The sequence below is a fragment of the Tachyglossus aculeatus genome, chromosome 10 (genome assembly GCF_015852505.1).
Source record: "Tachyglossus aculeatus isolate mTacAcu1 chromosome 10, mTacAcu1.pri, whole genome shotgun sequence".
Lineage (NCBI taxonomy): Eukaryota > Metazoa > Chordata > Mammalia > Monotremata > Tachyglossidae > Tachyglossus > Tachyglossus aculeatus.
Genome location: NC_052075.1, coordinates 16,250,661 through 16,274,099, shown reverse-complemented (window position 1 = coordinate 16,274,099; position 23,439 = coordinate 16,250,661). Strand labels below are relative to the sequence as shown.

Sequence of the window (23,439 nt, the reverse complement as noted above, 5' to 3'; positions counted from 1 at the left end):
TGGGGGCACATGGGCTGCGGGCCGCGGAGCGGCAGGGGGTGCGGAGGGGCGCGGAGGGGCAGGGATGGGGCGGAGCCGGGGCGGGGCTCCTCCGTCCCTCCGTCCCTCCGTCCGGCCTTCAGGTGAGGGCCCGCCCCCCGCCCCTCCCCGTCTTTCTCCCTCGGCCCTCGCCTCTGCCGGCTCCGTCCGGCGCTGGCACCGTCCGACCCCTCCTGTCCTCCTCCTCCTCCTCCCCTCGTCCTCCCCGGCTCGTTGCCCTCGCCCTGTCCCGTCCCGTCCCGTCCGTTCCGGTCCCTGCCCGCCCCTCCGGTGGTCGGTAAGTGCTCGGGGATCCCCCCACTCCTGGGGCGGCGCCGCGGGGGCGCAGGAGGCCGGTCGGGACGGGAGAGGAGAAGAGGGGAGGGGGGAGGCCGTCTTCTTCTTCCACTTCCCCTTTTCCCCCTTTCACCCTTCTCCCCCCTTTTCCCCTTCTCCCCCCTTTCCCCCTTCTCCCCCTTTCCCCCTTCTCCCCCTTTCCCCCTTCTCCCCCTTCTCCCCCTTCTCCCCCTTCTCCCCCTTTCCCCCTTCTCCCCTTCTCCTCCCTCCCTCCCTTCTCCCCTTCTTCTCCCCTTTTCCCTTCCCCCTTCTCCCCCTTTCCCACTTCTCCCTTTTCCCCTCCTCCCCCCTTTTCCCCTCCTCCCCCCTTTTCCCCTCCTCCCCCCTTTTCCCCTCCTCCCCCCTTTTCCCCTCCTCCCCCCTTTTCCCCTCCTCCCCCCTTTTCCCCTCCTCCCCCTTTTCCCCTCCTCCCCCCTTTTCCCCTCCTCCCCCCTTTTCCCCTCTTCCCCCCTTTTCCCCTCTTCCCCCCTTTTCCCCTCTTCCCCCCTTTCCCCCTTCTGCCCCCTTTCCCCCTTCTCCCCTCCTCTCCCCTTCCTCTCCCCGCTTCTCCCCTTCTTCTCCCCCTTCTCCCCTTCTCCCTTTTCCCCCTTCTCCCTTTCCCCCTTCTCCCTTTCCCCCTTCTCCCTTTCCCCCGTCTCCCTTTTCCCCCTTCTCCCTTTTCCCCCTTCTCCCTTTTCCCCCTTCTCCCTTTTTCCCCTTCTCCCTTTTTCCCCTTCTCCCTTTTTCCCCTTCTCCCTTTTTCCCCTTCTCCCTTTTTCCCTTCTCCCTTTTCCCCCTTCTCCCTTTTCCCCTTCTCCCTTTTCCCCCTTCTCCCTTTTCCCCCTTCTCCCTTTTCCCCCTTCTCCCTTTTCCCCCTTCTCCCTTTTCCCCCTTCTCCCTTTTCCCCCTTCTCCCTTTTCCCCCTTCTCCCTTTTCCCCCTTCTCCCTTTTCCCCCTTCTCCCTTTTTCCCCTTCTCCCTTTTTCCCCTTCTCCCTTTTTCCCCTTCTCCCTTTTTCCCCTTCTCCCTTTTTCCCCTTCTCCCTTTTTCCCCTCCTCCCTTTTCCCCTCCTCCCCTTCTCCCCCTGCCTCCCTTCTCCCCCTGCCTCCCTTCTCCCCCTGCCTCCCTTCTCCCCCTGCCTCCCTTCTCCCCCTGCCTCCCTTCTCCCCCTGCCTCCCTTCTCCCCCTGCCTCCCTTCTCCCCCTGCCTCCCTTCTCCCCCTGCCTCCCTTCTCCCCCTGCCTCCCTTCTCCCCCTGCCTCCCTTCTCCCCCTGCCTCCCTTCTCCCCCTGCCTCCCTTCTCCCCCTGCCTCCCTTCTCCCCCTGCCTCCCTTCTCCCCCTGCCTCCCTTCTCCCCCTGCCTCCCTTTTCCCCCTGCCTCCCTTCTCCCCCTGCCTCCCTTTTTCCCCTGCCTCCCTTTTTCCCCTGCCTCCCTTTTCCCCTGCCTCCCTTTCCCCCCTTCTCCTCCTCCTCCTTCCCTGTCCCCTTCTCCCCTTTCCCCCTTCTCCCTTTCCCCTTTCCCCTCTTTTCGCCCCTTTCCCCTCTTTTCGCCCCTTTCCTCCCTTTCCCCCCTTCTCCTCCTCCTCCTTCCCTGTCCCCTTCTCCCCTTTCCCCCTTCTCCCTTTCCCCTTTCCCCTCTTTTCGCCCCTTTCCCCTCTTTTCGCCCCTTTCCCCCCTTTCCCCTTTCCCCTCCTTTTCCCCCTTTTCCCCTTTCCTCCCCTTTCCCCTCCTTTTCCCCCTTTTCCCCTTTCCTCCCCTTTCCCCTCCTTTTCCCCCTTTTCCCCTTTCCTCCCCTTTCCCCATTCTCCCCCTTCTTCTCCCCTTTCCCCCCTTCCCCGTCTCCCCCTTTTACTATTATTATTAATAATTTATTATTATAGATTGACCCCCACCCCCCATAAAAACGGTGTGCACGGGGGTGGGGAACCCCGGGAATAAACTCTGTTACCGGGACCGGGCTGCCACCCCCAGCCCTGGGAAATGCAGCCCCGGGACCCCCAGGCTTCCAATCGATCGGTCTGATTGCCATCACCTTTCCCTCCTAGTGGCTCCCACGCTTATCCCCATTTTACCCATGAGAAGTGAAGGGAATAATAATATTAATAATAATAATGATTATGACGATGACGGTATTTGTTAAGCGCTTATTACGTGCCAAGCACTGTTCTAAGCGCCGGGGTAGACACAGGGTAATCAGATTGTCCCACGTGGGCCTCACAGTTTTAATCCCCATTTTACAGATGAGGTCACTGAGGCCCAGAGAAGTGAAGTGACTTGCCCAAGGTCCCAGAGCAGACGTGGCGCAGTCAGGATTAGAACCCAGGGCCTTCCAACTCCCAGGTCTGGGCTCCGTCCACTAAGGGATGCCCCACCTTTGCCCCTTGTTCCTCCTCGGGCCGCCTTTCAGCCTTGGGATCGCGCTATTAATACTGATGGTATTTGTTAAGCGCTTACTATGTGCCAAGCACTGTTCTAAGCGCTGCAACACTGCTGTTTAATCACCCTCAGTAATTTCCCTGCTTCTCAGAAGGTCTGAAATCCCCTCCTGTTGGAAAACTGTCTTGGATTGAAAAAGATTCGGCCATCTCCTTCATTTAATGGGGGCTTGGATAGATCGGACAGCCAGTGAGACACTTAAGGTGGAGAAATACACTAATTTTACTTTCCTGGCTACATTGTTTCCCTGGTTCGACCTTGGAGTCGCTTGCGGAGAATATCGTATCCTTTCACCCCCCTACCCCCTGAAAAAACAATTTTCTCCGGTTTCATGCTGTTTTAATCGGGTGATATTACTGCTAATAATAGAACTTAACAGGCCTGATATTGATTCTTGTTTTGCTCCTTGTGTGCACTTTGTTTATCGAACGTGAGCCAGAGGCAGCTCAAGTTATCTCTGCTTTTTTGCGAGATGATGATTGTGTATTTTGTGAAAAAATAAAAAATAAAAAAGGGAACAAGGAGCCCTGATTAGTATTTTCTCGGCTTTACTGAATCCATAAGAGGAAACTGTTTAGGAGAGACTTGAAGGGGGTGCCAGATAAGCAGTTTCATGGTGTTTAAAAAGTAGGTCAACAAAGTAGGATACAGGCTGGAGGCAGAGGCTGGTATTTCTGTCTGCTTTCACAGAGAATATTTTTAAAACTTCTATTCCACCTCCGCCGTACCAGCAAGAGAACATGTTCTAGGGTGGGGCTTTGGAAACGCTCTAGCAGTCACTGTCGCTGCTGCTGTGACTAGTCTCTTGAGGGGCTTGAATAATAATGATGATGATATTAATTATGGTACTGGTTAAGCACACTGGGACAGATAATAATAATAATAATAATAATAATGATGGCATTTGTTAAGCACTTACTATGTGCAAAGCAGTGCTGAGGAGGATACAAGGTGATCAGGTTGTCCCACGTGGGGCTCACAGTCTTTATCCCCATTTTAAAGATGAGGTAACTGAGGCACAGAGAAGTGAAGTGACTTGCACGAAGTCACACAGCTGACAATTGGCGATGCCGGGATTTGAACCCATGACCTCTGACTCCCAAGCCTGTGCTCTTTCCACTGAGCCATGCTGCTTCTCTAGATAAAAGGTAATCAGATTGGACACAGTCCCTATCCCATATGGGGCTCACACCCTTATCCTCATTTTACAGATGAGGTAACTGAGGCACAGCGAAGTCAAGTGACTTGCCCAAGATCCCACAGCAGATATGTGACAGAGCCAGAATTAGAACCCAGGTCCTTCCGACTCCCAGGCTCGTGCTCTAGCCACTAAGCCAGGCTACTTCTCAAAACTCTGCCCCTCTGACCACAGTCCCCCCTGCTTTTTGTTTTCAGTTTGTGCATTTGTCCTTGTCTTTTACCCTGTCTTTTATGCTGTGGGTCTATCACCAGTCCCCTCTCCCTGCTTTGTATTTTCAGTTTGTGAGCCCTTTAGGGCTAGGGACCTTGGCCCCAGCTCGGGGTGGGAAGGCACCCAGCTCAGAAGCAGGCTAAAACTCCTGAAAAAAATAATTCCTGAGCCTGGACAGGGACTTAAGTGCACATCAGCAGGGATGGAGACCAGGAAAACGATCGTTGATTCTCTTGATTTCTTTGGTACTCTTCCTTAGTGGTTTTCATTTATTTACAAAAACAATTCATGGTGTTTATAGGAACATGATCAATAATTAGTAATGTGCTCAGCAAAAGAGCCAGCTCTTTATTTTGAGCCTGGGGTTGTGAAAAGGGACAAGTCTGTTATGGACTGGGGGAATGTGGAAAGAGGCAGATTTTGAATTGCAGACTGTGACAAAAGACCAGATTTGGAGCCTTTTCAAACCCCTTCCCACTTCACCCCTCCTAGTTTGGGAGCTGCCATCATCATCAAAGGCAGTAGCAGTAATAGTATTTATTAAATGTTTAATTGATCAGTGGTATGGAGCACTTACTGCGTGCAGAGCACTGTACTAAGTACTGGAAGGAATACCGATTAAGCATCTACTTAGAGAAGCAACATAACTTCATGAATAGAGCACAGGCCTGAGATTCCAACTGGGTTTTATTGCTGGTTCCGCCACTTGTCTGCTGTAGGACCTTAGGCAAGTCACTTCACTTTTCTGCACTTGTTACCTCACCTGTAAACTGGGGATTAAGACTTGTGAGCCCCATGTGGGACATGGACTATGTCCAACTTGATTAGCTTGCATCTACTCCAGCGCTTAATACAGTGCCTAGCATATAGTAAATGCTAAACAAATGGCATAAAAAAAACCTTTTGGCTGTTGAACATTATACTCGATGAGTAATGTATTAGACATGAACATAAAATAGAAGTAGACTACAAGATCACTATATGTTTATTGGGAACAAAAAGAAAACATCAATAAAATTGTTGTAAGATCCTCGTGGGCAGAGATTGTCTACCAACTCTGTTGTACTCTCCAAAGCACTTAGTTCGGTGCTTGGACCACAGTAAATACTGAATAAATATGATTAACAATAAAAAAAAATATGAGTTAATATGTGTAGGAAGTCACTCCATGTAAACATAAATAATAAAGGTAATATTGAGCTTGAGGGCTTGGTCCAGTGGAAAGAGCATTGCCCTGAGAATCGAGAGAGAGAGTTGGGCTCTGGTTCTGCCTCTGGCTGGCTAACATCAATCAGTGGCATTTATTGAGCGCTTACTGTACTAAGCGCTTGGGAAAGTACAATACGACAGAGTTGTTAGACATGTTCCCTGTCCACAGTGAGCTTACCATTTGTGCTTTTAATTGTGTTGCTCCTCTGCCCCCCTGTTTGCTCTTGGTACTCCATGCTCCAGTGAGAACCTGACTAGTAGGGACGATGGAGTGAAAGAGATGCCACACAAACCACCAGTTTTGTAATCTGTTCCTCAGTGCATGTTGTTGGGCCTGATGAGTCAGTCAGGCTGTCAGTGATCAGTCATTGTGTGTTTACTATATGCAGAGCACTGTACTAAGCAGTAGGGAGAGTACAACAGAATTAGCAGCCACATTCCCTGCCCTGATGGGAGACTTTATTATTCGCTCCCCACAGTTAGCGGTGACCCCATCGCCCCACTGCCTTTTTAATTTTTATTTAGTATTTACAGCATTAGGTGGTTCTTAAGTTTGATTTATCGGGGTGGATGTAAGAGCCCTTTACAGATTCAACGTTCAGCCCCGAGCAGAACCAGGAACGAAACAGGAGAGGCTGAAACTTTTTCTCAGGCCTACAAAACAGATAATCCCAGGGTGGATGGCCAACTAGGGCAGCACTGCCATTAGCTCCGCAAAGCTCTGGGGTCAAACTGTTTTCCTCGGTTTCCCTAGTGCATAGGGGGAGGGATGAATCCAGCCTCCCAGGGGGCTCTGTGGGAATGGTTTCTGAAGCTCTCTGATTACCCCAGTCCCAGGTTCTATAATCATGCAGCCTATGTGGTATTTTAAGAACCGAATTTCTATCTCCCGACAGGTGGAAGCTATGTGCTGCTGCTGTCATCACTCTCATTGGGAGAGCGTGGGATTGCTTCCTGGTTGTTACTGAGGATTCAGATCCGCGTTAGGGCAGCTCTGCATGGATTTGGATTGGAGAAACACTACCCCCACTGCTCTTAGGTAAGGCCTCTTGAACTGGGAGTGTCCAACGTGAATCAAGGAAATGATGAGGGTGCACTAAATGCTTCCTGGCATCAGGCCAGATTGCCACAGAGGCTCACGGGGCATGGGTCCTGGACTCAGGGCTCCTGAGAGGCTGTGGGGACTGGGAAGCCCCGCCCTTGTAGCTCCACTGGGATGATAATAATAATAATGATGGCATTTGTTAAGCGCTTACTACGTGCAAAGCACTGTTCTAAGTGCTGGGGGGGGTACAATGTGATTCATTCATTCAATCGTATTTATTGAACGCTTACTGTGTGCAGAGCACTGTTCTAAGTGCTTGGGAAGTACAAGTCGGCAACATATAGAGACAGTCCCTGGTGATCAGGTTATTCCACGTGGGGCTCACAGTCTTAACCTCCATTTTACAGATGAGGTAACTGAGGCTGAGAGAAGTTAAGTGACTTGCCCAAGGCCACACAGCAGATATGTGGCGGATCTGGGATTAGAACCCATGACCTCTGACTCCCAAGCCCGGGCTCTTTCCACCGAGCCATGCTGCTTCTCGATAAGGAAGTCCCACCAGCGCTTGGCCGTGGTGTTGCTGCTACTGTCCAGGCTTCTGCCACCACCGCCTCCCAGGGCCCACCTGAGCTACCCATCTCCCACAGTGACTTCTTGCCGCTGCCACCTCCTGCCCCCCACGGTGCTTCAGCATCGGATCCCGGGCTAGAGCTGGTGGCAGAGCTGCACCACTTGTCAGCTGTGTGAACTTGGGCAAGTCACTTCACTTCTCTGGGCCTCAGTTATGTCATCTGTAAAATGGGGATTAAGACTGTGAGCCCCACATGGGACAACCTGATCACCTTGTAACCTCCCCAGCTCTTAGAACAGTGCTTTGCACATAGTAAGTGCTTAACAAATACCATTATTATTATTATTATTATTACTATTATTATTATTATTATCAATACCATGGCTGCAATCACTGGAGGGGCATCTGGGCACTGGATCCACCACTCCAGCCCACCAGGCTCTCCAACCTTCCTGTGCCACTGCTGCCACTGCTAGAGTAACTAGAGACATGTGAGACGAATGTGAGGGTGTGTGTATGTTTGTGTGTATGACTCTAGTTGTGGGCAAGGAATGTGTGTTTTATATTGTTTTGTTCTTTCCCAAGTGCTTAGTATTTCACTCAATCGCATTTATTGAGCACTTACTGTGTGCAGAGCATTGTACTAAGTGCTTAGTACAGTGCTGTGCACACAGTAATCCCTCAATAAATACGAGTGACCGACTGAAGGGTTTTGAAGCTGGGGAGAACTGTGGTCCCGGGAATTTGGAGAAGGAATTACAGTCCGATTGGAGAGATATTTTGCAGTATGATAACGCAGTTGGGCCACACCGTGACTGATCCCACCAAGCAATGGTGCCTGTGATGTCATCTTCACCTAGGGGCCCTCAAACCCCAGGCCAGAACATCGCTAGATCCTCCCCTGACTGGCACTTGTGCAGCTCCTTCCCTGACCTCTCGTCACTCAGTGACATTAACATGACCAGCATGCCTGAGTCAGAAAGACCTTCTCTCTTCCTCTCTCCCATCACCTGTTTCCCTCATTTTCCTGGAATGGGGATCAAGTCTCCAACCTATATTTTCAAGCCACGCCCCAGGGAGCCCAAATTTCTCCACCCATTTCCATGTCCTCCAGTGCTTTTGACCTTGTCAGAGAAACTTTTATTCATTCATTCATTAAGAGAAGGGTGGCTCAGTGGAAAGAACACGGGCTTTGGAGTCAGAGATCATGGGTTCATATCCTGGCTCTGCCAATTGTCAGCTGTGTGACTTTGGGCAAGTCACTTAACTTTTCTGTGCCTCAGTTACCTCATCTGTAAAATGGGGATTGACTGTGAGCCCCCTGTGGGACAACCTGATCACCTTGTAACCACCCCAGTGCTTAGAACAGTGCTTTGCACATAGTAAGCACTTAATAAATGCCATTATCATTATTATTATTCAATTGTATTTATTGAACACTTACTGTGGGCTGAGCACTGTACTAAGCATTTGGGAAGTACAAGTCGGCAAGACACAGAGATGGTCCCCACCCAACAACGGGCTCAAGTTTAGAAGGGGGAGACAGACAACAAAACAAAACATGGAGACAGGTGTCAAAATCATCAGAACAAATAGAATTAAAGCTATATGCACATCATTAACAAAATAGAGTAGTAAATATGTACAAGTAAAATAAATAGAGTAATAAATCTGTACAAATAAATATACAAGTGTTGTGGGGAGGGGAAGGAGGTCGGGCAGGGGGATAGGGAGGAGGAGAGGAAAAGGGGGCTCAATCTGGGAAGGCCTCCTGGAGGAGCTGAGCTCTCAGTAGGGCTTCGAAGGGAGGAAGAGAGCTAGCTTGGTGGATGTGCGGAGGGAGGGCATTCCAGGCCAGGGGGAGGATGTAGGCCGGGGGTTGACAGTGGGACAGGTGAGAATGAGGTACAGTGAGGATGTTAGCGGCAGAGGAGCGGAGGTTGTGGGCTGGTCTGGAGAAGGAGAGAAAGGAGGTGAGGTAGGAGGGGGTGAGGTGATGGACAGCCTTGAAGCCGAGAGTGAGGAGTTTTTGCCTGATGCATAGGTTGACTGGTAGCCACTAGAGATTTTTGAGGAGGGGAGTAACATGGCCAGAGCGTTTCTGCACAAAGATGATCCAGGCAGCAGCGTGTAGTATAGATTGAAGTGGGGAGAGACAGGAGGATGGAAGATCAGAGAGGAGGCTGATGCAATAATCCAATCGGGATAGGATGAGAGATTGAACCAGCAGGGTAGCGGTTTGGATGGAGAGGAAAGGGTGGATCTTGGTGACGTCGTGGAGGTGAGACTGGCAGGTTTTGGTGACAGACGTATGGGGTGAACAAGAAAGCGGAGTCGAGGATGACACCAAGTTTGCGGGCTTGTGAGATGGGAAGGATGGTGGTGCCTTCAACAGTGACGGGGAAGTCAGGGAGAGGGCAAGGTTTGGGAGGGAAGATAAGGAGTTCAGTCTTGGACATACTGAGTTTTAGATGGCGGACAGACATCCAGATGGAGATGTCCTGAAAGCAGGAGGAGATACGAGCCTGGAAGGAGGGAGAGCGAGCTGGTGCAGAGATGTAGATTTGGGTGTCATCAGCATAATAGTTGAAGCCATGGGAACAAATGAGTTCACCAAGGGAGTGAGTGTAGATCGAGAACAGAAGGAGACCAAGAACTGACACTTGAGGAACCCCTACAGTAAGGGGATGGGAGGGAGAGGAGGAGCCCTCAAAGGAGACTGAGAATGAACGGCTGGAGAGATGAGGAGAACCAGGAGAAGATGGAGTCTGTGAAGCCAAGGTTGGATAGGGTGTTGAGGAGAAAGGGGTGGTCCACAGTCTCAAAGGCAGCTGAGAGGTCGAGGAGGATTAGGGTAGAGTTGGAGCCATTGGATTCGTCAAGAAGGAGGTCACTGGTGACCTTTGACAGGGCAGTTTCGGTGGAGTGTAGGGGACGGAAGCCAGATTGGAGGGTGCCAACGAGAGAATTGGCATTGAGGAATTCGAGGCAGAGGGTGTAGATGATTCTTTCAAGGAGTTTGGAAAAGAAGGGTAGGAGGGAGATAGGGTGATAACTAGAAGGGGAGGTGGGGTTGAGAGGGTGTTTTTAGGATGGGGGAGACATGGGCATGTTTGAAGGCAGAGGGGAAGGAACCATGGAGAGTGAGCGGTTGAAGATGGAAGTTAAGGAGGGGAGGAGGGAAGGGGCGAGAGATTTCATATGATGAGAGGGAATGGGGTCTGAAGCACAGGTGGATGGAGTAGCATTGAGAGGAGGGAGGAGATCTTTTACTGGATCAAAGCACACTTTAGGGGGAGAGAAGAGGAAAGAGGTCTGAGGGATTGGATAGAGGATGCACTGGGGATAAGGGGTTCCCTTCAAAGTTTCAGATTTGAAAATTACAACAGAACAGACAGATTGGATGGTGCATGCAAACTGGTGTTTGTGATCAGTTAAAAGGGGCAAGTCAGCCACTCTGAGCCACTCATTACGGTTCAGCCTGGCATTCCTCCCTGGAGAAAGGTGTGGAATCTTTGAATCCCTAAGTCTATAAAACCCCCAGATCTTCCCACATTCCTTATTTTTCAATTTTATGATACTTGTTAAGCGCATACTATGTGTCACTAGCTGTTCTAAGCATGGGAGTAGATACAAGTTAATCAGGCCTAATACGGTCCCAGCCTCACAGGGGGGTCCCTGTCGAAGTAGGAGGGAGAACAGGTATTGATTACCCATTTTGAAGTTGAGGAAACTGAGGCACAGAGAAGTTAAGTGGCTCGCCCAAGATCACACAAAAAGCAAGTGGCAGAGCCAGGATTTGAATCCAGGTTCTCCGGCTCCCAAGTCCGTGCTCTTTTCACCAGGCCACATTATGTATTGTTCAGGCTGTAGTTCCCCTGAGCCAGGGCAGTAGAACTGGGTTGTGGCAGGCTTAAGCTGTACCTTGCTGTGTTCAGGCAAGACTTGGGCAGTGATGATCTCTCTCATCCTCCATCCCATCCTTTATACTCAGATAGACTTTCCTGGTTTTTAAAATGCTGTTGTACTGCATGCTGGGGTGACTCTCCAGGTAACAGAGGGCTTGAAAGTTGTCATAGTAGGATGGAGGAAGCAGTGCATTCTCAGTATTGGAGTCTTTCTGTGGTGCCTTGACAGGGGGTCGCCATTCTTTCCCAGCCCCTGGAATATTGCCTTTGCAGAGAGACGGGCTTAACTTTTTTTTAAATGTGATTTGCCTAATCCTAATCCTCCTCGACCTCTCAGCTGCCTTCGACACTGTGGACCACCCCCTTCTCCTCAACACGCTATCCAACCTTGGCTTCAGAGACTCCATCCTCTCCTGGCTCTCCTCTTATCTCTCCGGCCGTTCATTCTCAGTCTCTTTTGTGGGCTCCTCCTCCCCCTCCCATCCCCTTACTGTAGGGGTTCCTCAAGGGTCATTTCTTGGCCCCCTTCTGTTCTCTATCTACACTCACTCGGTGAACTCATTTGCTCCCATGGCTTCAACTATCGTCTCTACGCTGATGACACCCAAATCTACATCTCTGCCCCTGCTCTCTCTCCCTCCCTTCAGGCTTGTGTCCCCTCCTGCCTTCAAGACATCTCCATCTGGATGTCTGCCCGCCATCTAAAACTCAATATGTCCGAGACTGAACTCCTTATCTTCCCTCCTAAACCCTGCCCTCTCCCTGACTTTCCCATCACTGTTAACAGCACTACTATCCTTCCCATCTCACAATCCTGCAAACTTGGTGTCATCCTTGACTCTGCTCTCTCGTTCACCCCTCACATCCAATCCATCACCAAAAACTGCCAGTCTCACCTCCACAACATAGCCAAGATCCTCCCTTTCCTCTCCATCCAAACCGCTACCCTGCTGGTTCAATCTCTCATTCTATCCCAACTGGATTACTGCATCAGCCTCCTCTCTGATCTTCCATCCTCCTGTCTCTCCCCACTTCAGTCTATACTTCACGCTGCTGCCCGGATCATCTTTGTGCAGAAACACTCTGGCCATGTTACTCCCCTCTTCAAAAATCTCTAGTGGCTACCAGTCAACCTATGCATCAGGCAAAAACTCCTCACTCTCGGCCTCAAGGCTGTCCATCACCTCGCCCCCTCCTACCTCACCTCCCTTCTCTCCTTCTACAGCCCAGCCCACACCCTCCACTCCTCTGCCACTAACCTCCTCACTATGCCTCGTTCTCGTCTGTCTCGCCGTCGACTCCCGCCCACGTCCTCCCCCTGGCCTGGAATGCCCTCCCTCCGCACATCCACCAAGCTAGCTCTCTTCCTGCCTTCAAAGCCCTTCTGAGAGCTCACCTCCTCCAGGAGGCCTTCCCAGACTGACCCCGCTCCTTCCTCTCCCCCTCCCCATCCCCGCTGCCCTACCTCCTTCCCTTCCCCATGCACCTGTATATATGTTTGTACAGATTTATTACTCTATTTTACTTGTACATATTTACTATTCTATTTATTTTGTTAATATGTTTTGTTGTCTGTCTCCCCTTCTAGACTGTGAGCCTGTTGTTGGGTAGGGACCGTCTCTATATGTTGCCAACTTGTACTTCCCAAGGGCTTAGTACAGTGTTCTGCACACAGTAAGCGCTCAATAAATATGATTGAATGAATGAATTTGCCAAGTGCCAGGTACTGAACAAAGTAGTGGAGTAGATAAAAGATAAGTGAGCATGGACCCAGTGTATTGGTCAGGCTGTAGTTCCCCTAACTAATATTTGTACATAATATTGTCCCCTATACATAATTTGTCCCCTAATATTTGTACATAAGTGCCGTGGGACAGAAAGTGGGATGAATATCAAGTGCTTAAGGGTGAAAGGGTACCCAAATAATAATAATAATAATAATAATAATGATGGTATTTGTTAAGCGCTTACAATGTGCAAAGCACCATTCTAAGCACTGCAGAGGTTACAAGGTGATCAGGTTGTCCCACGGGGGGCTCACAGTTTTAATCCCCATTTTACAGATGAGGTAACTGAGGCACAGAGAAGTTAAGTGACTTGCCCAAAGTCACACAGCTGACAGTTGGCAGAGCTGGGATTTGAACCCATGACGTCTGACTCCAAAGTCCATGCTCTTTCCACTGAGCCATGCTACTTTCGCGGTCTTAATCTCCACTTTACAGATGAGGTAACTGAGGCCCAGAGACGTTAAGTGACTTCTCCAAGGTCACACAGCAGATTAGTGGCAGGGCTGGGATTAGAACCCATCCTTTGCTCCTTCCCTTAGGCCCCTCTGCTTCCTCCTGGTTCATTTAGTACAGTGGACCTTGTGCTTCAGGTGAGGATTGAAGGATGGATGTGAATGTGGGACTTGGATGATCCAGATGAAGCAGTTGGCCAGGTCCTTCCTAGAGGGAGATGAGGGACGAATGTCCAATGTACCCAGGTTATCTTGTTTGGGTTCAGGACTTCGTAAAGTCCTAGCGGGCAGTGATCACATCTACCAAATCTATCGTACTCTCCCAAGCACTTAGTACGTACTCCTCATGCAGTAAACACTCAAAAAATACCATTGATTCATTTGCTGGTCCTCCTGTTTGCCTGCGTTGTGTGTTTGGGACCACTTTCGATAGAAAAAGGTTGTATTCCTGACTTTGACTTGAGTACACATTCAGGAGGGTCAATCCCACTGCTAGCAAGAAGGATGCGCACATGAGGAGCAGTGTAACTTAGTGGGAAGAGCAGAAAGAGTTGGAAGGCATGGGTTCTAATTCCAGTTCTGTCACTTACCTGCTCTGTGACCTTGGGCAAGTTACTTGCCTTCCTTGAACCTCAGGGTCTTCAGATATAATATAGGGTCTCCTTCCCACTTAGATGGTGAACCCCGTGTGGGACAGTGACAGTGTCTGTCCAATTAGCTTATCTTGTACCCACCCCAGCACGTAGTACGGGGACTGGTATGTAGTAAGCGCTTAAATACCCCAATTTTTTTTTATCATATCTCTAGACAGTAAGCTCGTTATGGGCTGGGAACATGTCCAATAATTCTGTTGTACCGTACTCTCCCAAGTGCGCTTAGTACAGAGCTCTGCATAAAGAAAGGGTGTCATAACTACTATTGATTGATTGATATGAGTGAGGGTGTGGTCCCCAGGTCCGTCTGCCTTACCCTTGGCTCCTGTCACTTTCACTCCACTGGAGTTGAGGTACGAGGGGCTTTGCCAGAGAAAGGAGATGATCAACAGGGCCTTCACTCCCCTCTTTTCACCTCCTCCGCCCCATCACTATGCCTGCTGTCCTCAAACCCAAACAGAAAAGTCACAGCTGAGGAGAAGGGCTGAGATGTGCTCTGGGGGCCTGGTTCCTTAACAGAGAACTCCTGAGCTGGCCCAGGAGAAGGAGACACCTAAGAGTCCTGAGTCAAGCTTTCTGAAAGTTCTTCTCATCCTTCAGACCATAGGAGGAATCGGCAGTGGAAAGCAAGCTTCTTGTGAACTCTTTTTTGTGTCCGTTGCCTGCTGTGCCCCACGCAAACTCCCAGGGAAGGAGTGTAGGGCCTGTTAAACTTCTCTGTGCCTGTTAACTCATCTGTAAAATGGGGAATAAGACTGTGAGTCCCACGTGGGACATGGACTGCATCTGGCCTGATTAGCTTAGATCTACCCCAGCACTTAGAAAGTGCCTGACAAAGAGTAAGCACTTAATAAATGCCATTTAAAAAAATATAAATCATTCATCTCAAAGCCCCTGCTCTCATCACCCTCTCTATGCCTCTCAAGGCCCCAAATTTTTAAGAGCGTATCTGTCTCCAGGGCTTAGTATGAGCCCTGTCCATTGAATACTATTCTGCTTCCTCTAGGCTATAGGCTCATATAGTCAGGGATCTTGTCTACAATCTCTGTTGACTGTACTCTCCCAAGCATTTAGTACAGTGCTTTGCACACTGTAAGCCTTCAACAAAATACCATTGATTGGTTCCTCTCATTTTAAGATGCACTTTTGGTTGCAGAGGAATTAAAACCCTTTGCTTCAAGGATCTTTCAATCCAGGGTTTAAACAAAGCTCCTCAATGCCAGACAATTAACGCCAAAACTAGATGGACAGCTTTGGGAAATAGACTCATCACGGGCAAGTCAAAGACTGATGGAGTCCGAGGAGATTAGCCTATGCTTAGTGAATAAGATGTCATCTAATCCTTAAAATGTAAATATGACCCAGCTGGATGGAGAGTTGTTGAAAGGAGCTCCCCCACAACCCCATGCTCCTCTTGAGTGAAAATCAGATGATGCTTTGTTTCCAATACTGATAATAGCAATACTGCCAATTGGCATGTTTAGTGCTGACAGTACTAAGCGTTGAGATGTTATAGTCATTCAATTGTATTTATTGAGCGCTTACTGCGTGCAGAGCTCTGTACTAAGTGCTTGGGGGGTACAATATAACAAAAGACAAATACATTCCCTGCCCACAATGAGCTTATAAAATATACAAATTGGACAGAGTTCCTGTCCCATATGGGCCTCCTAGTCTAAAGGGGAGGGAGAACAGGTATTCCCCACTTTGCAGGTGAGAAAACTGAGGCACAGAAAAGTGAGTTGTTCAAGGTCCCACAGCTGGCAAGTGGCAGAGCTAGGATTAGGGCCCAGGTCTTCTGACTCCAGGTCAGTGCTCTAACCACTAGACTGCTCTGCCTCCCTTATTTCCAGGTATTAAGAGCCAGCATCTCAAGAAGGAACACTTCTAAAGAGGGCCAGTCTCGTGCTACAAAATCTTCCAGTGGTCTCCGCTCCATTGACATCCTTCAAGGAGCCTGTTCCAATCAATCAATCAATCGTATTTATTGAATGCTTACTGATGCAGAGCACTGTACTAAATGCTTGGGAGTGTACAATAAAACAGTTGGTAGACACGTTCCCTGCCCATAATGAGCCTACAGTCTAGTTCCATGATGCTTTTCTCCCATTACGTTCCTTTTAGCTCCCTTTCCTCTGAGTCACTTCCTTTCCTCGACCTGTTCTATTTCCTTTTCTGGGCCCCAGATTGGTTTCCCAAACTGTTATCTTCCACGCCTTCCAACGCTTCTCCCCTCTTTTTTTTTTTAATAGTATTTGTTAAGCGCTTACTATATGTCAAGCACTGTTTTAAGTTCTGGGGTAGGTAAAAGCAAATCGGGTTGGACACAGTCCCTGTCCCACATAGAGCTCACAATCTTAACATTTGAAACAAAACATTTGAAAGATGAGGTAACTGAGGCACAGAGTGTCTGTCTCCTCCTTTTGACTATAAGCCCTTGTGGGCAGGGATCAACTCTGTCCTACTTTCCCAAGTGTTAAGTGCAGAGCACTGTACTCAGTGCTGTGAAAGAATGCAAGAAAGGTCTGCCCAGAATAAGCGCTCAGTAAATACCTTTGATTGATTGGTTGGATCAGCAGCCTATGGTTCTGGACATCTCTCTGCTTTTCTGGGAACCAGATTTGGCTCCATCGAGCTGGTGGAGAGACAAGTGAAACTACCGCCCAGAGCTTCAGCTAATTCGAGCACCCCACCGTACGCAGTGCCGCTGTAACAAATGGCGCTGGGCTAGTGGATTCCGTATAGCCCCTCTGGGGCCTGGGAGGAAGAGTAGAAGTGTCTCATCTGTGGCCTTCCACCAGATGAGGCAATAGTCCCCAATCCCCAAAAGGCCACAGACCTCGTTTTGTACTTTTGCGGTCCCTGGGGCAGGGGAAAGCCCAGGGGGGCTCCAGGGCCTGGCGGACGGCCCCTGGTGAGGATCAGCCTCCTTGCATCATTTGTATGGGGAAAATCTTGTCTCCTTCGGCCCTGAGGAGCGGGCTCTGCCGTTTTGCTGAGGGGAATCCCTGCTCACTCTGTAGGCCCCTGTAGCCTCAGCAGCTCTTTGGAGCCAGAAAAGGAGGAGGAAGGTGGGACCCAGCTGGCAGGACCAGGAGGAAGGGTGGGGTAGATCTTAATTGCCCACCTCACACCCTTAGGAAGCCATCTCCTTGCCCCTGAGCCACATAGGCCAAACCTCTCCCTGGCCTGGGAGGACAGAACATTTCCAACCCTTAAATGCACAGTGAACTAGTAAACACACAATAATGTGTGTTTACATTGAATGATTGGCTCTTTGTGCACAACTGCTCCGAGATATCAATCTGTTTGGCTCTTCTGCAAGAAAATGTGATCGGCCCTTGATCTAGAGCCTGGATAATCAATCTCCACAAAACAAAGATTTGGATATGATAATTTTATGGATCCCATAAAGAGGTGATACAGATTCTGTAAGGCCTAAGCTGCCAGCGCATGACATAGATTTTAATGAAAGAAGATGGTAATCTTTGGGAACAAGGGCATTAACAATACCATACTGGCATAAAAACTAGAGTGGGCATTAATAATAATGTTGGCATTTGTTAAGCGCTTACTATGTGCAAAGCACTGTTCTAAGCGCTTGGGGGGATACAAAGTGATCAGGTTGTCCCACGTGGGGCTCACAGTCTTAATCCCCATTTTACAGATGAGGTAACTGAGGCTCAGAGAAGTTAAGTGACTTGCCCAAGGTCACACAGCAGACATGTGGCGGAGCCGGGATTCGAACCCATGACCTCTGACTCCAAAGCCCGTACTCTTTCCACTGAGCCACGCTGCTTCCCTATGTGTGGCTTCATGCCTGGGATTCATTTCGTTGGAAGGGTTAGGCTAGGTCTCTGATGAGCTAAAGCTTGTTGTGGGCAGGGAATGTTTCTGCTTGTTGTTATATTGTACTCTCCCAAGTGCTTAGTACAGTGCTCTGCACACAGTAAGTGCCCCCAAAATATGATTGAATGAATGATTTCAGTGCTGTTCCAAGTCAATGATATTCATTCAGTGCTTACTGTGTGCAGAGCCCTGTACTAAGTGCTTGGGAGAGTACAATATAACAGACACATTTCTTGCCCACCATGAACTTTCAGTCTAGAGGGGGAAATGGACATTGATATAAAGTGATGTTCAAAGTGATGTGGGAAGCCTCAGTTTCCAGAATTCACTCTTGAAAAGGAATGACCAGGAGGTAATCCTGGGGTGGTCTCAGGAGCCCTTTCACTTGCTTGCTGTTATACTAAGTGAAAACCAGTTTCCATCTGTTAACTTTCACACCGAGTTATATAAGCTTCTTCAAGGCACAGAGCATACCTACCTTTCAATCAATCAATCATATTTATTGAACACTAACCATGTGCAGAGCATTGTTCTATGCACTTGGGAGAGTACAATATAACGGCGTTGGTAGACCTGTTCCCTACCAACAATGACCTTATGGGTCAGTGGGGGAGACAGGCATTAATATTAATAAATTATCGATATGTGCATAAGTGTACAGTCCTCTAGACTGTGAGCTCGTTGTGGGCAGGGAATGCCACTGTTTATTGTTGTGTTGGACTTTCCCAAGTGCTTAGTACAGTGCTCTGTACACAGTAAGTGCTCAATAAGTATGATTAATTAATAAGTACGATTGCATGAATGAATAAGTGCTGTGGGGTTGAGGGAGTGGTGAATAAAGGGAGCAAATCCAAATGTAAGGATAGCACAGAAGGGAGTGGGAGAAGAGGAAATGAGGGCTTAGTTGGGGAAGACCTCTTGCAGGAGATATGTTTTAAATAAAGCTTTGAAGGTAGGGAGAGTGATCATCTGTCAGATATAAAGAGGGAGGGTGTTTTAGGCCAGAGGCAGGATGTGGGCGAGAGGTTGGCGGCGAGATAGATGGGGTTGAAGTACAGTGAGTAGGCTGACGTTAGTTGAATGAAGTGTACTACCTGGATTGTAGTAGGAAATCAGGGTGGTAAGGTAAGAGGGGGCAAGAAGCTTTAAAGCCAATGTTAAGGAGTTTCTGCTTGAGGCTCTACTGTAGTGTACTTTCCCAAGTGCATATTACAGTGCTCTGCTCACAGACAGCATTCATTAAATGACATCGATGGAGATGATCTGAACATCACTTTGCCTTTCACTTTTGGTCCCCTGGGGGAAGTTTGGAGTCTCTCAGAAGATTGTCAGCCATTGCATACCCTCTTAGTTTCAGAGTTTGAATGCCCTTTACCACAGCTTTGCTCAACCTCCATTAGTTGGGGACTTCCTGGTTTGATTTGGATGTTGGATTTGCCGAGCAGATGGGGAATCTAAGATAGTATTTTCCCTGAACCGAATGCCGTGCCGATATCCAGGCTTGCGTCATTTTGGTTGTCCCAATGACTTTGTGGGCACACTCTAAGCTTTGGTGAGGTTTTGTGTAAAAGGGAAATTCCAGTGGCAATTTCTTGTCTTCTGGAGTTCTATTAGCTTCACTCGTGGTCTCTACCCAATATCAAATAAAGGCTGGAACTGTAACAATCAAGTTTTTCTAAAAGGAGTAAAAATTTTACCGAGGGTATTATGACCCTCTTGCACCAAATGACTGACAGTGTTCGAAAAAAAGAAAGGAAATGTGTCTTGTCTAAGCTTGTATAGCTCTGGGATAATTTATAGCCCTAAATCATTTATTTATATTAATGTCTTTCTCTACCTCTAGAAGGATCTGCTGAGGCCTCTTGATTGTACATCTTCTCCAAAAGGCCTTCTCTGATGAGACACCCCTTTCCTATTCTCTCACTCCCTTCTGCATCATCTGACTTGCTCCCTTTGTTGAAATCCCATCCGCCCAGCCCTTAGCACTTGTGTACATATCTGTAGTTTATTTATTTACATTAATGTCTGTCCCCCATTCCCCTCACCCTCAGACTGAAACCTCGTTGTGGGTAGAGAATGTCTGTTTATTGTTGTATTGTACTCTCCCAAGCACTTAGTACAGTGCCCTGCGTACAGTAAACACTCAGTAAATACAACTGAGTGAATGAAGCTACGGAGAGAAGGCAGTCTCCTAGCATTGAAGTTATGCTCACATGGGTGGAACCTGTGAGGAGAATGGACATCTCCCACAGCTCCTGTATGTTAAGCTGAGACAGAGAAATCAAAAGTTCGAGCAAACATTTGAAGGCTACAGTGTAACAAAACCTCTAGACTGTAAGTTTGTTGTGGGCAGTGAATGTCTATTGTATTGTACTCTCCCAAGTGCTTAGTACAGTGCTCTGCACACGGCACTCAATAAATACAATTGAATGAATGAATGAACAATTCGAGGACAATGTCTCAGCTCAGCCGAAAACTCAGTGAGTTGTCCCGAAACAGCTTGATGCCCTGCTGTCGAGAAAGGGGCAGCTGTTTTGCAGAAGTAGCTACATATCCATAATTTTATATTAATGTCTGTCTCTCCCTCTAATCAATCAATCAATCAATCGTATTTATTGAGCGCTTACTATGTGCAGAGCACTGTACTAAGCGCTTGGGAAGTACAAATTGGCATCACATAGAGACAGTCCCTACCCAACAGTGGGCTCACAGTCTAAAAGGGGGAGACAGAGAACAGAACCAAACATACCAACAAAATAAAATAAGTAGGATAGAAATGTACAAGTAAAATAAATAAATAAATAAATAAATGAATAGAGTAATAAATATGTACAACCATATATACATATATACAGGTGCTGTGGGGAAGGGAAGGAGGTAAGACGGGGGGATGGAGAGGGGGACGAGGGGGAGAGGAAAGAAGGGGCTCAGTCTGGGAAGGCCTCCTGGAGGAGGTGAGCTCTCAGCAGGGCCTTGAAGGGAGGAAGAGAGCTAGCTTGGCGGATGGGCAGAGGGAGGGCATTCCAGGCCCGGGGGATGACGTGGGCCGGGGGTCGATGGCGGGACAGGCGAGAGCGAGGTACGGTGAGGAGATTAGTGGTGGAGGAGCGGAGGGTGCGGGCTGGGCAGTAGAAGGAGAGAAGGGAGGTGAGGTAGGAGGGGGCGAGGTGATGGAGAGCCTTGAAGCCCAGGGTGAGGAGTTTCTGCCTGATGCGCAGATTGATCGGTAGCCATTGGAGGTTTTTGAGGAGGGGAGTAATATGTCCAGAGCGTTTCTGGACAAAGATAATCTGGGCAGCAGCATGAAGTATGGATTGAAGTGGAGAGAGACACGAGGATGGGAGATCCGAGAGAAGGCTAGTGCAGTAGTCCAGACGGGATAGGATGAGAGCTTGAATCTAGACTGTAAGCTCAATGTGGGCAGGAAACTTGTCTACCAATTCTATTATATTGGACTCCCCCAAGCACGTAGTTCAATGCTCTGCGCACAGTAAGCTTTCATAAATGCCAGTGATAGACTGACTGATCAGAATCCTGAGACAAGGAGGCAACAGCGTAGGACCTGTGGGTCCCCCATTGGCTTCCAGGTACACTTCTTCTAATGGCATTTAAGCACTTACTATGTACCAGGCACTGTACTAAGCGCTGAAGCAGATACAAGCTAATTAGTTTGGACACAGCCCATGTCTCACGTGGGGTTCACAGTTTTAATCCCCATTTTACAGATGAGGTAGCTGAGCCACAGAGAAGTGAAGTGACTTGCCTAAAGTCACACACCAGACACGAGGCAGAGCTGGGATTAGAACCCAGGTCCTTCTGACTCACAGTCCTGTGCTCTTTCCACTAGGCTACATTGCTTCTCTATAGATAGAGATATACCCATAGGTGAATTTCACCATTAGCGGGGTCTTCATTGAGAACAATTGACAACCAGTCCTTCATGTTTCCCTAGGTGGAACCAGTGTGGCCCCAGTTTCCTCAGCTGTAAAATGGGGATTCAAAACTGGTTCTGCCTTCTACTTTAACTGTGAGCTCCATCTGAGACAGGGACTGTGTCTGACCTGATTAACTTGTATCTTCCCTGGGGCTCAGAACAGTGCTTGACACATAGTAAGCACTTGACAAATATCATAACCCCGTCACCCTTCCCCAAACTAGTAGAGATGCTCTTGAAAGCATGGAGCTGAATGAAAATCCCAAGGGTACGTGTGGATGGTTTAGAATATAGAGAAGTATCTAGGTAGAGGTCAGGGGGAACAGCTTAGAACAGTGCTTTCCACATAGTAAGCACTTAATAAATGCCATTATTATTATTATACCAGCTCTCTCCCCCACTCCATGATGATGATTATGATATTTGTTAAGTGCTTAAAATATCAGGTACTGTTCCAAGCACTGGAGTAGTTAATTAGGTTGGACACAGTCCCTGGCCTACAGGGGACTCCCAGTCTAAGTGGGAAGAAGAACAAGGATTGAATCCCTAGTTTCTAGTCGAGGAAACTGAGGCCCAGGGAAGTGAAGTGACTTGCCCCAGATCACACAGCAGATAAGTGGCAGAGCTGGGATTAGAACCCAGATCCTTCTGACCCCCAGGCCTGTGCCCTGTCCACTAGGCCACACTTCTTCTCTACATCCATATTAAGGGCTTGGGAGAGTACAAATAACATAATACTTAATAAGCACCATTATTATTATTATTCTTGTGTTTAAATTACCTGATCCCTGCCCTTTTGGAGGTTCCAGTGTTTGTCCTGTGTCCCCTTCCTCCACACTGCTGTACCCAATGCCCCCGTAGGTGGGCAGGAGAATGTGTGACTGTACAACTTGTGCCACCATTTTCATCTTCTTCTGCCCTGGTGCCTAAGCAACGGCAAAAGTGGTGTGATGGATGGCAGTGACTTTTTCATTGGAGACTCAGAGCTGTGGATGGTGATAGAGTCCCTGAGCAGTGTGAACCAGTCTTCTGCTTTGGGGTCGATGGTGGTGTTCTTGATCTGGACCCCAGAAATGCCCTAGGCTGGGTAGTTCCAAGGAGCAAGATAGGTGGTGGCGAGGGATTAGCTACTCTAACGTGGTGCCTTTTTAATAGATGGGCCCAATCTAGTGTGTTCGCATTGTGGGAGGGACTTCTGGCTGCTGAATTGATTCAGTGGCGGCTAGGCCATTTTGGGTGTGCTAGGGTGGGTAATGGCCCGAATACAGCGTGTACGTCAGAGGGTCCGCAGTGAGGGCCAGGGTTTTTTTCTTTTTTTCTTTTACCTCAGATGTTGCCATTGCGTTGGAAATGCACACTGATTTGACCTTCTGTGGCTGATCACTTTGTGCAGCGGTGCGCTGACCTTCTGTGGTGTGCTTTCCCCTGGTGAAATGGCGGGCGAGGTTCTCTTCTTGTGGCTACAGCTAGGGTGACCACACGGTCAGTGAGCGATCTGAACATGAGGGCGTTTGGGCGTGAGGCTGGTAAGGCAGCCGTCCTGCCCTGCTCGTCCTGTGCTGAGCCGTCTCCATTAGACCGAGACGTCGTGAGCGGAGAGCGGAGGTGGCCTCACGGAGTCCAGCAGCGATCGCCACCTCCGCCCTGGCTTCCTTCCTTTGGAGGTCATGTGATTGATCACCGGGGCATGGGTTAGGTCTCTGTTTTTGTTCCGGAGACTTCTGAGTTCCAAAGATTTCCAATCATTCAGTATTTAAAAACACACTACCATAGGGAGATTAACTGGGAGTCCAAAAACAGTATTAATAATAATAATAATAATAGTGGTATTG

The 23,439-nt window shown here is 48.8% G+C and overlaps 1 protein-coding gene across 2 annotated transcripts in view; it reads left to right on the top strand.

Annotated features, from left to right (window-relative positions):
* Positions 1-276: 276 nt before the first annotated feature.
* ARAP2 (ArfGAP with RhoGAP domain, ankyrin repeat and PH domain 2) overlaps positions 277-23,439 on the top strand; it is a 167,425-nt gene continuing 144,262 nt past the window's right edge. For both annotated transcript variants that reach the window (XM_038752401.1, XM_038752400.1), the window contains exons 1-2: positions 277-316; positions 6,305-6,447. The gene's annotated coding sequence lies outside the window, so the exon portion shown is untranslated. The remainder of the gene's footprint in view (positions 317-6,304; positions 6,448-23,439) is intronic.